Source organism: Orycteropus afer, unplaced genomic scaffold (assembly GCF_000298275.1).
Source record: "Orycteropus afer afer isolate SDZICR_OR568_19922 unplaced genomic scaffold, OryAfe1.0 scaffold00100, whole genome shotgun sequence".
NCBI lineage: Eukaryota > Metazoa > Chordata > Mammalia > Tubulidentata > Orycteropodidae > Orycteropus > Orycteropus afer.
This window is the reverse complement of record NW_006921687.1, coordinates 1,802,359-1,820,431: the sequence shown is the minus strand read 5'-3', so window position 1 is coordinate 1,820,431 and position 18,073 is coordinate 1,802,359. Positions and strand designations below refer to the sequence as shown.

At 39.0% G+C, this 18,073-nt stretch overlaps 1 pseudogene; it reads left to right on the top strand.

The window, feature by feature from the left end:
• Positions 1–2,216: 2,216 nt before the first annotated feature.
• LOC103198972 lies at positions 2,217–4,608 on the top strand (annotated as a pseudogene).
• Positions 4,609–18,073: the final 13,465 nt, after the last annotated feature.

Genomic DNA, 18,073 nt, shown 5'->3' with positions numbered 1-18,073 from the left:
CCCAGAAGTATGATTACAAGCCCCCAAATCACAGATTCAGATTCAGAACTGTTGGGAAGGAGAGACTATGACACAGGATGCTGTATTTTTAACAAACATCCCAGATACTTCTGTTGCAATGACCAACAGATTGCATCTTGAGTAGCCTCCACTATTTCAGTGTTGTTTCTCAAACTTCAGAACTGTAGGCCCAACCTCAGAATTTCTGATTCAGTAAGTCTGGGATAGGCCTGAGAATGTTGTAACAAGTTCCCAGATGACGCTGATGTAGCTGGTCCATTAGAAAGACACACTTTGAGAACCTCTAGTCATTCAATAGAGAAGTTTCTCAAATAGTGATGTCAATAGTGTATTGCTTAATGGAATTCTTTACAATATCTTAAACAAATAAACAAAGCTTATAGCAAATAAAGAATAAAGTTCATAAAATACATTCAAAATTTGAAAATAGAATACCTTGTAATAGCATGGCCAAGTTACAGCCTGCTGATTCACTGACCTTTATGGTTGGTTGGGGGAAAATGAGGATAGAGCTTCTGTTCTGGTTAAATGTATAGCGGGAGATACTGATTACAGGGGTAACACATCGGCTAGCCACATAATTAATTGTTATCCTTGAAACCCTGCTTCAGCTGGTCTGCTTCTCTACCTCAAGAACTGGGCAAAAAAACAAAAAGCACCTTCCATGTCCATTATACCACATACCTAACTCAAAATATCTGAGCTCTAAGTCAACATATTGATTTCATTGATCTGATGCAGGAAGGCAACTTCATTCCAAAAACCTTTGTTTATAAAACTACCTCTTACTTGTCAAACAGAACACTATATAGGAAACTTAATTTGGCAACTCCAAATCCATTTTCTTCTGATCATTCTTTGATTCTGCATTCCCTCAGTCTATATATGTTCAGTCTATACTATACCATTGTGCACATAATATGTTGCTTTACAATTTACTTCTGTTGTTTGTGTGTGTGTGTATTTCCACATATCTAAGACAAGTTCTTCTAAAGCAGAAATCTACTCTATCTCTATGTCTCAAATTGCTTTATTACTACAGGAATATTGAGGAAAGATACTGAGGAAGAAATACCTGAACAAAGCTAATCCCTAGGAGAATATTGATAAACACGTTTGTTTTGGGTGTGTGTAATTTGTTACAGTTATCTTCTTTATCAGGAATTATCACTGGTTATAGAGATAAGCCATCTGATTTTTAGAAAACTTATAAATAGAAGTACAAGGAGTTACTATTTTATGAAAACTATTATTAATTGGACAGAGATTATAGCTATTGAGAAAAATAAATGAACAGAGCAAAAAAAATAAAAAGAAAAAAAACTGTGGAGGAGTAAAAAGAATGAAATGGAACCTGTACCTGTACTATATCTCCCAGAAAACAGTCTGACCCCATCTCTGGAGTCATCCCAATACATCTTGCTTAGCTCCACGCCTCAGCCCAGGCCATCCTCCCTCAGCCATGCTCCTCCTTGCTTGGACCAATAGCTGTTGCACAAATCCTTCTTGTTCTCCTAGTGTTGAAGTCCTTGTCTTCTTTGGCATCTTCTAAAAGCACCTCAAATGATAACAGTCTCTTCCTTCTCTGCCTGGCATTCTAATCTGTCAATTAAATCACACACTAACATCTCTGCTTAACGGTTTCCAGTCTACCTGTCAGCCAGATAGAGTTTTTTGAGAAGGGATCTGCCGTTGCATCTTCTGCAGAGAAGTCATTTCAGTGCTCAACTGGTAAATATATACTTTTGAACATTCACCAGGAATAATGGTTTAGTCTGAAGATTAAAATTGTCAGATGTTTCTAGATTCCTAAAATTGGAGATTAGACAATCATAGGATGTTTAAAGTCTTAGATGTGGTACAGTTAAAAGAGGATCTATAAAGCTGGAGACAGAGGTTAAGCAACTGGTTTCCTGGGCTGGGTCGTGTTCAAGGTTCAAGAAACTGAAGGCTCACTCAAGATAGCTCTCGTCCAGAAGGAACTGTGGATCTCATCTGTGAAAGCCGCCACAACGGTGTAGCTATTACTGGCCCAAAGCCCCATCTCCCCACTCCAAGCTAGACCATAGGTGGGGGTCAGCATGGAGGCGACCCCCTTCTTTCTAGTCCCGCCCACCGTAGGGGCAGGAAGAGGGAGGGAAAAGACCATGTCCGGGTAGGACCTCTGTACCTTTTCTACAAGAGCCCGCGACCGAATGTCCCAACGCCTGCAGATGGAGGCAGCCGCTGTCAGCCATGAGCCACTAAAGCCTCCTGAGCCGTGCCCCACGACTATGACGATGCGAGGACTCTCGCCACAGTGCCGGGGAACCAGGACTTGGGGAAAGGGCGGGCCTGGGCTTCCCAACCTGCAGTGCCCAAGTCAGAAGAGCCTGTAACAGAAGCGGGCTCCGAACCACACCAGTTCCGTGGCCCTACCACCACGGTCCAGAAGGGAAACACCTTTGGTTCATCTGCTTGAGCTCACCGCCAGCTCTGGAGGGCAAGTTGGGTAGGTGGAAAGGGTTCAGCCTGGAGATTGAGAGACGGAAGGGAGGGGAGGGGAGGGCAGAGGTGACCGCAGACCTCCCCAAAAGGGGAAGATGGGTAGTGGTGGAGAACCGACCACAGCGCCCAAGAATGGGTGAGGATGTAGGAGTCAAAAGCAGCCTTCGCCTTAAATGGGGAAGGGGGCCAGAGGAGGCCGCAGTCTCAAAGAGTGAGAGAGAGAGATAGTGGACACTGTCTCCGGCCTCCAGGGCCGCCAGCATCAGATCCTCTAGGGAACCTCTGGCAGCCGAGGTAGCTCGAATTCCGCGCTGGCGCTGGCAGGAGTACGGGGTGGTGGTGGTGGTGGTGGTGTTTGTGTGCCCCTAGGGCGCCCTTACAACCAGACTCTTCCCAGCACCTGGTGGAAAGAGTGCAATCATCAGCTTCCTGGGCTTGGTCCTAGGAAACCTGACCCAGCATGTAAAGAAATGGACGAAACAGAAAGTGAAATCGTGAGCGTCCAATTCAGGCGGTCGGCACTGGGTCCACGCATGGAGGAGGCTCCCCAGCCCAGGAGGTTGTTGCCTCCATCGCCCTAGTTTCAACCCTGTAGGAGCAGAGCTTTCAGATGTCCCTGATGGTCCAGGAAAAGCCACCAGGGGGCGAAGGAGAAAGGGCTCCTCGCCTCCAATCATCCTGATCCAATTCTCTCAGCCACCAGCAGAAAGATCCCTTTCAAAATGTGAACGCTAGCATTTTGAACTGGCACGTTCTCTGGTGACATGAAGGCACCTGAAGCCAGCTGCTTCTCTTTGTTTAAACCCCAGTTTAGTGTCTGGCTTTGTCTTGTTTTTGTTTACTTTTATTTTTGTTTTGTTTTGCTTTTGCATGTTGAACACAAAGTGATGTAGCACACATGCAAGCACAAGGCTTAAGAGGCAAACTGAATCAGCTTCACTCCAGTTTTGTGGGTTTGAATCCACCACTGGCTGTGTATGAGATACTGGGAAAGTTATGTCCATTCTCTATTTTTCATTTTCCTTATCTATAAAACATGAATAATAACAGAACTTACCTCATAAGGTTGTTAACAAGAGTTAGTGAAGTACCATAGGCAAATTGCCTGGTACACAGTAAGGACTCAGCACTTTCCTCTTCATGAAATTATAATGTGTTACATCCACTGCTCATTTATGGACATGGTTAAGTTCCAAAGACAAGGCCATGGACTAAAAATTGGCATTATGAGAAAATGGAGGACCATCACATCAGATCACAAAATGGAGGATGAGTACATCACTACATAATTACCAAATTACATCATGATATAACTGCCAAAGTAATACATTAGTATTAGCTGGATTTGGAAATGTGAGAGGACAAATGGAAGTATGGGATTTAAAAAGTACAAATTTATTTCTAAACCAGTGTCCTCTGATTCTGTGTGTTTTGCTTGGTGCCTAGATGGTGAGTATATTTTAACAGCCACATGTGCTTCCAGGTTATGTGTTAATTATGGGTACAAGATTTGGCATTAAACCAGCTCTGTCTTACATACGTATGATATGCCATCAAATGCAGAAATATGGCAGGTTTCCTGGCAGCCATATTTAGATGAAATATTTCTAGCAAAAACAAAAACTTACCAAGCAGTTCCAAGTGAAGTACCCAGGAGGAACCTAAGATTGCAATAGCTTATAAATTCCAGCTTTAAGAAATAAACCAAGCATGAACTCTAAATTACAGAGAAGAAACCACCTCAGAATTTAAACCCACAATCTGGAAGTGATAAGACTTTATCAAAAACCATCTTTAAAAATCAATGGAAGTATAAGGCTAAGAATACTACAAAACAGGAAGCAAGAAATAACAAAGGTCCAGATTTGACACCCACCCCGACCCCACAGAACAGACTACAAAATACCCCCCGCTTCAATCAACTTCAGGAGACCCTGAGATAGACAAAAATATCAAGAACCCCAAGAAGGCTCAAAAGCAATTGAACGACTGAAAGAATAAGCAGCAAACTGGAAAACAGCTAGAAAAAATCAATTGCAAGAAATTCAAAAAGAGAAAGCCCTTCACTAGCAGCTGGAAGATTTAGAATTGAGTATTTAAAGATGCACAGAAAGGAAGCTGGTTACTAGAAATCACTGTAAACACATCTTCTATTAAATACATTATCTTATGCAAATTATCTATGTGTCTACCACTTAATGTTCATCTGTAATTTTAACCATTTCTCTAAGATTCTATGTGTGTGTAATTATTAATAATGTCTATTAAGTGGACTTTTCCCATATCCTACATCATACTAGTACATAATATAGAAAAGAGACATATGAATTTTATAGTTAAACTTGACAGGTTGAAAGATAAGTCATTGCATTGTTTTTCAGAAGAGGATAATATTTACCATGTAAGTGATGTCTCTTTCAGCAGTGTGTCACTTGGTGTCTCTTTCTCAGCAGCACGTGTCTCTCAGGAGCGCTTTCTCTCAGCAGCACATTAAAGAGGCCGTTTGCAGCAGATTTGCCCAGTGCAATACATCATCTGATTTCTTGACTGCTGCTTCCATTGGTGTGGAACCAAGTAATATGAAATCTTTGACAACCTCAACATTTTCTCCATTTATTGTGATGCTACTTTTCAGTCTAGTTGTGAGGATTTTGGTTTTATATTGAGGTGTAATCCATACTGCAGACTCTAGTCTTTAATCTTTATCAGTAGGTGTTTCAAGTCATCTTCACTCTCAGCCAGCAAGGTTGTGCATATCTCAAGTTGTTAGTGACGCTTCTTCCAATCCTGATGCCGAGTTTTTCTTCATATAGTCCAGCTTCTTGGATTATTTGCTTAGCATAGTTTCTCAAACATTATATCCTTCTCCAGGGAGTGGTCCCTCCTGATAATATGACCAAAGTAGGTGAGACAAAATTTGGCCATTCTCATTTTGAAGGAGCATTATGGCTGCACTTCTTCCATGATAGTCCATGGTGTTTTCAGTATTCTTCGCCAACACCATAATTCAGAAGCATCAACTCTTCTTTGGTCTTCCTTGTTTACTGTCCAGCTTTCACATGCACACGAGGTGATTGAAAATATCATGGCTTGGATCAGGCACACCTTAGTCTTCAAAGAGACATCTTTGCTTCTTAACACTTTAAAGAAATCATTTGCAGCAGATTTGCCCAGTGCAATATGATGTCTGATTTACTGACTGCTGCTTCCATGAGTGTTAATTGTGTTTCCAAGTAAAATGAAATCCCTGACAACTTCAATCTTTTCTCCATTTATCATGATGCTGCTTATTGGTCCAGTGGTGAGGATTTGTTTTCTTTATATTGAGGTGTAATCCATCCTGAAGACTATAGTCTTTGATGTTCCCTCAGTAAGAGTTTCAAGTCTTCTTCACTTACAGCAAGCAAGGTTGTGTCATCTGCATATTGCAGGTTGTTGATGAGTCTTCTTCTAATCCTGATACCACATTCTTCTACATACAGCCCAGCTTCTCAGATTATTTGCTCAGCATACAGATTGAATAAGAATGGTGAAAGAATACAATCCTGATGCACACCGTTCCTGATTTTAAACCATGCAGTATCCCCTTATTCTATTCAAACAACAACTTCTTGGTCTATGCACAGGTTCCTCATGAGCACAATGAAATGTTCTGGAATCCCCATTCTTTGTAGTGTTGTCCATAATGTGTTATGATCCACACAGCTAGAATGCCTTTGCACAATCAATAAAGCACAGGTAAATATCTTTCTGATATTCCTCACTTTCAGCCAAGGTCCATCGGACATTAGCAATGATATCCCTTGTTCGACATGTTCTTCTGAATCCACCTTGAGTTTCTGGAAATTTCCTGTCAAAATACTGCTGCAACCAAATTTTAATTATCTTCAGCAAAATTTTACTTGCATGTGACATTAGTGATATTGTTTAATAATTCCCACATTCTGTTAGATCATCTTTCTTTGGAATGGACACAGATATGGATCTTTTCCAGTCAGTTAGCCAGTTAGCTGTCTTCCAAATTTCTTGGCATAAATGAGTAAGTGTCTCCAGCGTTGCATTAGTTTACTGAAGTATCTCAATGAGTATCGTCAGTTCCAGAAGGCTTGTTTTTCACCAATTCCTGCAATGCAGTTTGGACTTCTTTTTTTCAATACCACTGGGTCTCGATCATATGCTACCTCTTGAAATAGCTAAACCTGAGTCAATTGTTTTTGGTATGGTGATGCTTCCTGCATCATTCAATATTTTCCCCATAGAATCCTTCAATATTGCAACTCAAGGCTTGAATATTTTCTTCACTTCTTTCAGGTTGAGGAATGCTGAGCATGTTCTTCCCTTTCAGTTTTCTAACTCCAGGTCTCTGCACATTTCATTACAATATTTTACTTTGTCTTCTCAAGCCATCTTTGAAATCTTCTGTTCAGCACTTTCATTTCATCATTTCTTCCATAAGCTTTAGCTACCCTCCATTTAAAAGACTGGAAGCTCTGCTGAAACCTGCCCACCATGGGTGATGCTACTGGTATTTGAAATATTGATGGCATAGCCTCCAGCCTCACAGCAACACACAAGCCACCCCAGGAAGACAAACTGACAGGTGAGTGGTGGTCTACCCTTTTAGAGGTTTCAAAATCTTGACCAAGGAAGGAAAATGGAAGGGCAGGATTTATTTTTTTCCAAGCTTTTACCTCCTCCCCATCATTTTCTTCTACCTAATACATACCACTCATTCATTTATTGAACATATATTTGTCAAACCTCTCCTGTATGCCAAGCAATATGCTTGTTACTCCTGTGTATGCAGAAGTGAGCAAGGAGGAGAATATAGCTTCCCTGTAAACTGACATAGTCTGCCATAAAAAGGAATGAAGTAGTGATACATAGTACAACACGGTCCATCTCAAAAACATTATGTTATGTGAAAGAAGCCAGATGCAAAAGGTCACATGTTATATGATTCCATTTTTATGAAATATCCAGAATAGATAAAACCATACAGATAGAATGAAGATTGGTGGTTGGAAATGGGGGAAAAGTGCTTAATGGCTAAAGGGATTTAGTTAGAAGTGATGGAAATATTCTGGAATTATATAGAGGTGGTGGTTATACAGCATTATGGATGTACTAAATGCCAATAGATTGTTCATTTTAAGGTGGTTAATTTTATGTTATCTGAATTTCACCTCAGTAAATTATTTTTTAAAATTTAAGGTAATCATCCATGTTTAGGGGTCTGTCTACTTACAGGGATTCATTTTTGTTACTTGCACAGGTTGTATGTTAATGTAATCTACATCTTATCATAATAATTACCAGAAAAAAACTTTCTGTGACTTTGCTAACATTGCCATAAACTTGGCTTGGTAGGAAAGAGGGAAAGAAGGAGGGAGGCAGAGGGAAATTCCTCGCCTCTAAAAAAGAGAAAAGTTCTTCTTTAATTATATCATTTTCAAAACAATTTTCTTTTTTACATCCTGTCATAAAAAAAAAAAAAAAAAAACATTTTTTAGGCCCACTTTATACAAAAAAGAAAACATGTCAAACTTCTCTTCCTTAGAGTGTATTTCTTTCATATTGACCACAAAGGAAAAAATACTTCCTAAATTACCATATGCCTGTGAAAGATCAGGTAGGCAAACATGGACTCTCAGTCAGGCATGTAAAGAGGCCAGTTTAATTCAGCAAAACTGAGTTTAATTTAAGGATTTAGTTCTGGTCAAAAAGGTTTCATGAACTTCACCTTTACAATTGAAAGAAACTAGTGAAGATCTGAATAAATGGAAAGGCATTTCATGTTCACAGATTGGAAAGGCTAGTATACTTAAGATCCAAAGTCATCTGTAAATTCAACACTATCTCCATCAAAATTCTGACAGCATTTTTTGCAGAAATGGAAAAGCCAGTCCTCCAATTTACATGGAAGGACAAACCCCCAAAAAACTAAGCTCACTGCCATCAAGTTGATTCTGACTCATAGCAACCCCCACTTAGTTTCCAAGGGGTAAATCTTTACAGAAATAAATTGCCCCATCTTCCTTCTGTGGTGCAGCTCATGGGTTTGAACCACCAACCTTCTGGTTAGCAGTCAAATGCCTTAGGCACTATGCCACCAGAGCTCCTACATGGAAGGATAGGGACCATACAATGAAATACCCCTTTACTCTTTCCATCTATATTGGTACTGTAACAAATATAGAGACTTAAAAATCTTTACCCAGCCTTCTAAGTCAGAGTGATTACTTTGTTTTCTAGTTCTAATCTTCATTGTTAAGTCATTAAAAAAAACTCATTTTTTTCAGATGTCAATTATAATTTTCTTCTTCCAAATGATTTAGGTTTCATCTTTTTAAAATCACCTCATTATTATCTTGAGTATAATTTATTATGCTTCACTTCTTCACGTATATTTATTTAAATATTTTAATTAATAATGGAAGACTTTCACATAACAAAAGCATGTGTGACTCTGAAATAGCCTACTTGCCTCAAAATAAAAGCTACAGGTATTTTTGAAAAATTAAAGTTCCTTTCATTAAATTATAATAACAATTATAATAGCTCACTCAACATTTACTGTAGGGGAAGAATTATTTGGAATTCCTGAATGATGAAAACAAGCAAGCACTCGACCACTAGCTGAAAGGTTGGCAGTTTGAACCCCCAGAGGCATCTCAGAAGACAGGCCTGATGATCTGCTTCTGAAGGTCACAGCCCTAAAAACCCTAAAGAGTTATATTCTGCACACATGGCATTGCCATGAATTGGCCTGGACTCTGAGGCAACTAACAAGAAGCATGATTTTGATTGTATGTTTTTACATATGAGAATTCATTTAATATCCTTAATACCATTATGAGGTAAATAATTCTATTATCCTCATTTTAAAGTGAAGAAACCACGGAATAGATCTGACTCACAGCAACCCCACCTTGGGTTTCCAAAGAAGTATCACTACGGAAGTAGATTGCCCAACCTTCCTTCTGAGGAGTGGCTGGTGGGTTTGAACCGCCAGCCTTCTAGTTAGCAGTCAAATGCCTTAGGCACCATGCCACCAGAGCTGCTATTTCTATTCTCCTCATTTTAAAGTGAAGAAACCATGAAACAGAGAAGTCAAGTTGCTTTTCCAACATTAAAGTTAGCAAGAGTCTGAGCCAGGATTCAAATTCCAACAGTGGTTTCCAGAATCTTATACTTAATCAGTAAATCCAATAAGAAAGAATTCTCAACTTACATTCACAGTAGGGTCTTACATGAATATTAAAAAGTTTCTTCTACATAAATAGCTTCATTTACATACGTTTATTAGAAAATATCTTAAAGAGGTTTGGAGTTATTACTTATAACTTAGTGACCATATGAAATAAAGCCCCATTTAATATGTTATTTTAGAAATCCTCAATCAACAGCCTTATGGTTAAATTAGAGAAATGCTATTGGATGTAAGAATTGCTCTGTGTATCTGCTGTTGTAATAGAAATTCTTGATAATTCAAACTTTCAAAACAAACAAAAACATAAAAGGGAGTATTTCTGCAGGAAAAAAAAAACAAAACACTGAAATTTCTATCACATCCTGGATTTTAGACACCACTTTGCTACTGCTTGACTATGTGACCTATGTCAAGCAAATTAATCACTCTAAATCCATTTCTTAAATCAACTTGACTTGTCCCCCAATCTCAGGGTTCAGAGTCCCTGGCTTTTAGCTGGCCCCTCTACTTAAGATGCCTTCACCTCACCTCAATGGTGAGAATCTTACTTAGTCATTAAGATGTATCAGTAGGAAAACTTCCCTTCTCCCCAAGGCAGAATCAGGCAACAATCTCAGATTTCAATACGTACACAATTTTTTCAGAAGTTTTTGGTCATATCTATATTATTTTATTAAACTCGAGGAAAAAATATAAACAAGATTTAAAGGGACCTCTTCTCAGAGTTTGCCTGAGCAAAGATCAGCCTCTTCTGAGAATATGCTCAACCCCTCTGAGGTTTAGTCCATGGAATTAAACATAGTTTAGTACTTATTCAAGAAGCAGTGGCAAATACATACACACCCATGTACATTGCAGCACTATTCACAATAGCAAAGAGATGGAAACACCCTAAGTCCCCATCCACAGAAGAATGGATAACCAAACTATGGTGCATACACACAATGGAATATTATGCAACACAAAAGAATAATGTAGAATCTGCAAGAAACTGGATAACGTGGATGAACTTGGAGGACATTATGCTGAGTTAAATAAGTTAATCACAGAAGGACAATTATATTAGCTCATTATTGTAAAAAGTCCAGGAAAAGTTTATATATGGTAGGAAACTTTCTTTGTTGGCTACCAGGGATGGGAGGGGAGAGGAGGGAACACGGCTAGATAGGTAGAGACAAGTATTGACTTGGGTGAAGGGAAAGGCAATATACCAAAAGTGAGTGACCAACACAATAACACTAAGGAAAAGGAAGACATACAGAGGTGCACAAGAGGTACAGACAACAGAGATAAACCCTTTTACATATACAGTACTGCATTATCAGTGACAACAAACAATCTATGGGTAAACAGATGGGTAAACATGCTAGATGATAAAGTATGTCTAGGATAAAGGGAGTATATCCACGACCATATATAAGGTTGGCAGATGATATTTCTACATATGTATTTGTACATGCTATAAGAAAGTCCATACATATAATAGAGATAATAACTTCTTAGCCACAGCCACCCACCCTGAGGGAGCAAGTAGTTGGACCTGTGGGCTTGAGACCATGGTCACAGGGAACAACAAACTCAATAGGAATAACATTGTACACAAAAACAGTATTCCACATCCTACTTTGATGAGTAGTGACTGGGGTCTTAAGAGCTTTCAAGTGGCCATCTAGTTGCAACAATGGGTCTCTCCTCATCCAGAGCAAAGAAGAATGAAGAAAACCAAAGATGCATGGGAACAATTCGTCCAAGGGACTAGGGAACCATGTGAACCTGAGGCTACATGACTATGAGACCAGAAGAACTAGATGGTGCCTGGCTACTACTGTCAATCACTCAGAAAGGGATCAGTGCAGGAGATTCTGGATAGAGTAGGAGAAAAATGTGGAACAAAGTTCAAAATCATAAAAAAAAAAAAAAAAACAGGTTTACTGGTCTGATAGAGCCTGGTGAGAACCCACAAAACTATGGCCCCCGGTTGTCTGGAACTGAACTCATTCCCATGGCTTCCAGCCAAACAATAGGCATATAGGGTGAATACTTACATCAGATAGGTACACTCTTTAGAACCATCAATCATGGAGAAACAGAAGGGCAGTATTTGCCCAGGGAGATGGCTCAGGGGGCATAAATGTATAGGAAAGAAGGGCAAAAGAAAGAGATAACTACAGGACAGAAGTGGAAAGAGAATTGTTGAATTGTTACATTGTGGAGAATTGCAGTCAATGTCATGAAACAAAATGTGTATGAACTGCTGTATGGAAAATGAATTAGCTGTGTAAACTTTCACCCATTCATAATAAAAATTAAAAAAAAAAAAAAAAAACCTTGGCTGTTAACCTTAGAAACCTTATGGGGCAGTTCTACTCTGTCCTTTAGAGACACTATTAGTTGGAACTGAGTTAATGGCAATGGGTTTAATATTTTTCAGGCCACAACTTCTTGTTGAAATTACAAAATAGTACTCAAAACAGGAGTATTTCAATCAAGAATCAGACATTAAGCAGGGACATAATTTAGGTTTACCAAATAGGTGGTTGATGGTTCTGACTGATTTCTTAGTGAGACTCAGGGTAGAGATTAATGCAGTCACATGAGATGGAAGAGCTCTATAAATCAGTGGTGCAGGACAAGACAGGGGCATGGGCTTTCTCAGTTTCAGACTATTCCAGTGATAAGCTAGAGACCAACTTGTGAACAATCTAGCATACCCACTGGCCCATGTTATCACTAGGCAAACCATGTAACTCAGATCCTATTTTTAATATTTGTATCTAAACTCTTTGAGGAAAGGATTTTGATTTTTTTTTTCCTGCTGTATTTCTAGCTCTTACAATATATATCTGGCCCCTTATTTTTACTCAATAAATATTTGTTGAATGAATGAATAGATAATTTGAAAATATGATTTGAATACTGGCTCTTCTGCTTAATAGGTATGTTCCTTTGATAAACTGTTTAGTCTTTGAAGCTTTCATTCCTATATTCGTGAAAGGGAAATGATAATGTATCTCTTAGATACATATGAGGTTGAGATAAATCTAAGTATCTAGTAGAATGCATGACAAATAAACCAAAACCCAAACTCATTGCTATCAAATTGATTTTAAATCATGGCAACTCTATAGGACAGAGTAGAACTGCCCTCATAGGGTTTTGAATGTTATAAATCTTTATGGAAGCTGATTGCCACATCTTTCTCCCAAAGAGCAGCTGGTGGGTTCATCCTGCTAACCTTGTGATTATCAGCCAGGTGCTTAACCACTGTGCAACCAGGGCTCCCTGCATAACACATAAACCAAAAAAAAAAAAAAAAAAAAAAAAACCATTGCCATCAAGTTGATTCTCACAGCAACCCCCATTGGTTTTCCTAGGAGCTCTGGTAGCATAGTGCCTAAAGCACTTAACTGCTAACCAGAAGGTTGGTGGTTCAAACCCACCAGGCACTCCTCAGAAGAAAGGTTGGGCAATCTACTTCCATAGTGATACTGCCTCGCAAACTCAAGGAGGGGTCGCTATGAGTTGGGTCTGACTCAATGGCAAATAACAACAACAAATCTTTACAGAAGTAAATTGCCTGATCTTCCTCTTGCAGAGCAGCTGGTAGGTTTGAACCACCGATCTTCTGGTTAGCATACAAATGCCTTATCCATTATGTCCCTAGAGCTCCTTATGTCTAACACATAGATGTTAAATAAAAATTGATTTATCTGCCTGTTCTCATAAGTCATTGATTTAATTATTGTGATTATTATTTAAAGCAATATCCTGATTTTTTGACAACATTAAAACCATATTTCTTTTTATGATATTTTGCTCAAGGCAGTGAAAAATTCTCCAGATTCTGTCTCAATTAAATGTGTTTAAACTGTGGCAATTTTCACACTTTTTTTTTTTAACGTAAGGAAAGACCAAAGTAGAATATACTAGTTCCACATAAAGGTTTACTTCTCTGATTGGGAGCTCTGGTGGCATAGTACCTAAGGCATTTGACTGCTAATCAGGAGACTGGTGATTCAAACCCATCAGCCACTCCTCGGAAGGAAGGTTGGGCAATTTATTTCCGTAGTGATACTGCCTCAGAAACCCAAGGAGGGGTTGCTATGAGTCGGATCTGCCTCAACAGCAGTGAGTTTGGTTTGGTTTTTGTCTCGCTGATTAGGTCTTTATGGTTGTTATTTTACTCTTTGTATCATTTCTAAAACCTCTCTTCATAGACAAATCATTCTTGGGTCAAATTCAAGGAATTTCTGACTTCTTTTGTCTAATGGTATAGGCACAGCATTCCAAAGGCTGTATTATTATTTCCAGATGAGCCTGTGCTGTACTTTTATCCACTGCTAGTTTTAAGTTTAACTATTTTTGCATTTCTGTAAGTCATATACAAAGGAGCTCTGGTGGCACAGTGTTTAAAGCATTTGGCTTCCAACCAAAAGGTCGATGGTTCAAATGAGGCAGTATGCTTTTGTAAAGACTTATGCCTTGGAAATCCAATGGGGCAATTCCACTCTGTCCTATAGGGCCACTATGAGTCAGAATTGACTCCATGGTGTTGGGTTTGGTTTTGGTTTTTCAAGTCATGTACAAATTTACCCATGCCAGTGGGAGCTGATCTAGAATTCAGAGTTACTGACAGTTATTTTGTCTATATGACAGCTAACACTGTTCAAGTGTGCACTTATAAAGTAACACATGAAATCTTTAATGACAATGATGAATCCACAGCTGTGTTTTCTCTTGTAAATAATTAGGGCCTCAAGAAATGATCCATTTTAACGTGAACAGGATTCTTTCAACAAGATATATTGAGCTAGGAAATCAAATAAGAAAAGTGTGGTTTGACAATGATCATTTCAACATGCATTATAAAAAATTTACATAAATTTGTATGAATTTTGGATGCAACCTAAAACTGGCCATGTGACATATTTTAAAAATTAAACCTTCATAGATTCACAAGAACGAGTGACTTTTTTCTAAGTGGAATTAGCAAAATAGAGCCTGCATTCTTTTTTGTATATAAGCTATACAAATTATTCCTAAGCTCCTGCCAGTCATGTCCCCATCTCATGGCAAAATATGTAGGCCCTGGAAGGTCAATTCCCATCCTCATATCCTGAGTTTTCCCAATGTTGTTCAGATTCCAGTAGCATTCCTTTCAACTGTGTGAGCTATCCCAGGATCATTCTAACAAATCCTTTTTTTTGTTAAAACTAATATGAGTTAAGTAGCTCTGTTAGTGTAGTGCCTAAGGCACTTGACTGCTAACCAGAAGGCTGGTGGTTCAAACCCACCGGCCACTCCTCAGAAGGAAGATGGGGCAATCTACTTTCGTAGTGATACCGCCTCAGAAACCCAAGGAGGGGTCACTATGAGTTGTGGCTGACTCAATGGCACATAACAACAACAACAACAAGAACATGAGTTAGATTTCAGTAGTTACTAATGAAAGTGTACAGAACTTCCATAGCTGTGCACTGGTTCCTGGACCAGTTACCCTCCAAGCAATGAATTATTTTGTTTGAAATCAATTATTGGTTTGAAAAATAAAGTGTGCTAGCATATGGAAAAAAAGTAGCACACACTTCATTTTACTAGTCAAATGAAGAAAATTGTGCAATTTTAGTATTATTTTTACAGAGGATGCCATTTGAAATTTATCATGCATAACTAGAAATAATTCTAATTGATGTAATTTCATATAATTTTTATTGCTGTAATTTTCATACATTTTTATTTGTATTCAAATTTTCTACATACCATATCAAGAAAAGAGAATAGTTGTAATCTCTCAAAATACATTAAAGATAGTTGTGTGTTTTTCTTCTAATACACAATTTCCCACTTCCTACCCAAATGAGTTGATTCCAGATAGTATGTGTCACTTGTTGTGGTGTTTATGTTATGTGTCAACTTGACTGGGCCTGGTTGAGTGGCTGGGCAGCTGGTGGTAGTTATTCCACATGATGAGACTGGCAATCAACTCCATGGTGGGATCTACCACAAGCAGCTGAGTAGCTGCCTTTGGGTATGTGGTCTGCTTCCTGTATATAAGGAGAAGCTTTCAGAATGGTCTCTAGCATATGGCACACTTAGACCCTGCATGTAGCCTGCTATATGCTCTGCCAGCCTTGGGACTTACAATGGACTTAAGTTAATGGCCTGCCATGTGGTTTGGTAACATCAGGACTGTGCCTTTTTGTCAACCTGGGGCTTCTCAGCCTCAGCAGCCAGTAGCTGTCTGAGTGAAGAAATGCCTCTAGCTCCAGTGGGCTGGGAGCAGGAGGCAGAGCTGGACCCCAAGGTTGAGGGGCTTTCACCCAGCCCCTAGAGCCTGGTACTTTGAACTTGGACTTAAAGCCTCCAAACTGTAAGAATAAACTCCTGTTTGTTAAGACCATCCCATTTGTGGTATATTCTTGTCAGAGTGGTACTAGGTAACCTGAACACTTGTAGACTGTGTAACTAGTAGAAGTATTCATGAGAGAAGAAACTACAGAGAGTTAGAATGAGAGCATATCTGAATTCAGAAATGCATGCAAGTAGCAAAGATGTCAAGGCTGGGGAACAGAGTAGTATTGTGTTTAATTTCTGAAGCTACCATTCCTGACTAACACATTTATCGACTCAAACCAAAAATCAAACTAACTGCCATAGAGTCAATTCTGACTCATAGTGACTGCTATTGAGTTTTCAAGGCTGTAAATCTTTATGGAAGCAGCCTGCCCTATCTTTCTTCCTCCAAGTAGCTAGTAGGTTTGAACCACTTACATTTTGATTAGCAGCCAAATGCCTTACCCACTACACCACCAGAGCTCCTTTTTATTTACTCAAGTACCATTTTAAGTATGCCTAACAAGTATGCCTAACATATGGATAGGAGCTCTGGTAGCATAGTGACTAAAGCACTTGACTGCTAACCAGAAGGCTGGCGGTTCAAACCCACCAGCCACTCCTCAGAAGGAAGGTTGGGCAATCCTATTTCCGTAGTGATACTGCCTCGGAAACCCAAGGAGGGGTCACTATGAGTCGGGGCCGACTCGACGGCACATAACAACAACAACATATGGATATACAATGTTAATCAAGTTACAATAGACATGTGGCCAAAGTAGATTTTGACTGAAGAAAAATGCCTGAAGAAGGAGTTTAGAAATGTTTAAAGGAAATTTTGACTAAGTATTACTAATTGTAGTACAATATCACACCTTTCTCCATCATCTACCCACAATGTCCTCAGTAAAATCCATATTCTTTGGTAATGTTTTGGGAGTTGGATTTGCTTTTGGAGGCTGTGACAAAAAATCATTTCTTTATCATTATGTTGTTTTTGTTGTTGTTATGTGCCGTCAAGTCGGACCTGACTCATAGCGACCCCTCCTTGGGTTTCCAAGGCAGTATCACTACGGAAGTAGATTGCCCCATCTTTCTTCCGAGGAGTGGCTGGTGCGTTTGAACCACCAGCCTTCTGGTTAGCATTATGTCATAGAAAAAAGAAACAGACAGATGTTTACCATAGGGACCTGGCCACATCTGTTTTCAGTTATAAACAGTAATTATTCTTCATGATGTATTATTGTTTACATAAGGTCTGATTATAGAAGACTCGGAACTGTTTAAAGTGTCACTGATTACAGTTGTAATATGTGTAGCACAAACAAAGTAATAATGAGTCTTTGAGAACATATGGATGGGGATAGGCAAATTGGAATAATGGTAGGTAGACATGCATACACAGGTGAGAAAAGATAGAAATATCTATAAATTTGTGTAAATACATATATGTGGGTACAGGCACATAATTTCATTGAAGATGCAAATACAGATACTCCTCAAACATAAATACCTTCCAACATTGGTTTTCTGAGTTTGAAGGCTTAGGACCACAGTATCATGTGAAAACTCATTCAACTGGCCTAACATAGTTCACAAAATCATGATCTGCACCTAAGTAAGTAGCATTTGAGTTTTAACAGCTTATGAATGGCCAAGACAGAGCAATGGGTCTCAATTTGCCAAGGGCAAAACAGTAGGAAGGCAACCAAAAGCACGAGAAGAAATAAGTCTACAAGAGCCACAACCTCATCTACTCTGAGATCAGAAGAATTAGATGGTACCCAGCTACCACTACTGATTGTTCTGACTAGGCCCACAGTAGTTGGCCTTGGATAGAACCGGAGAAAAATATGGAGAATTCAAATTATTTTTTGAAACAAAACAAAAACCTAGCAAACTGAAATAGTAGAGAACAGAAAACCCCCTGAGATTATTATTCTGAGACATTTTTAAACCTAGAACTAAGCCTATCTCTTAAGATCATCTTTTAGCAAAAGAGCAGAGTGGCACACAAAA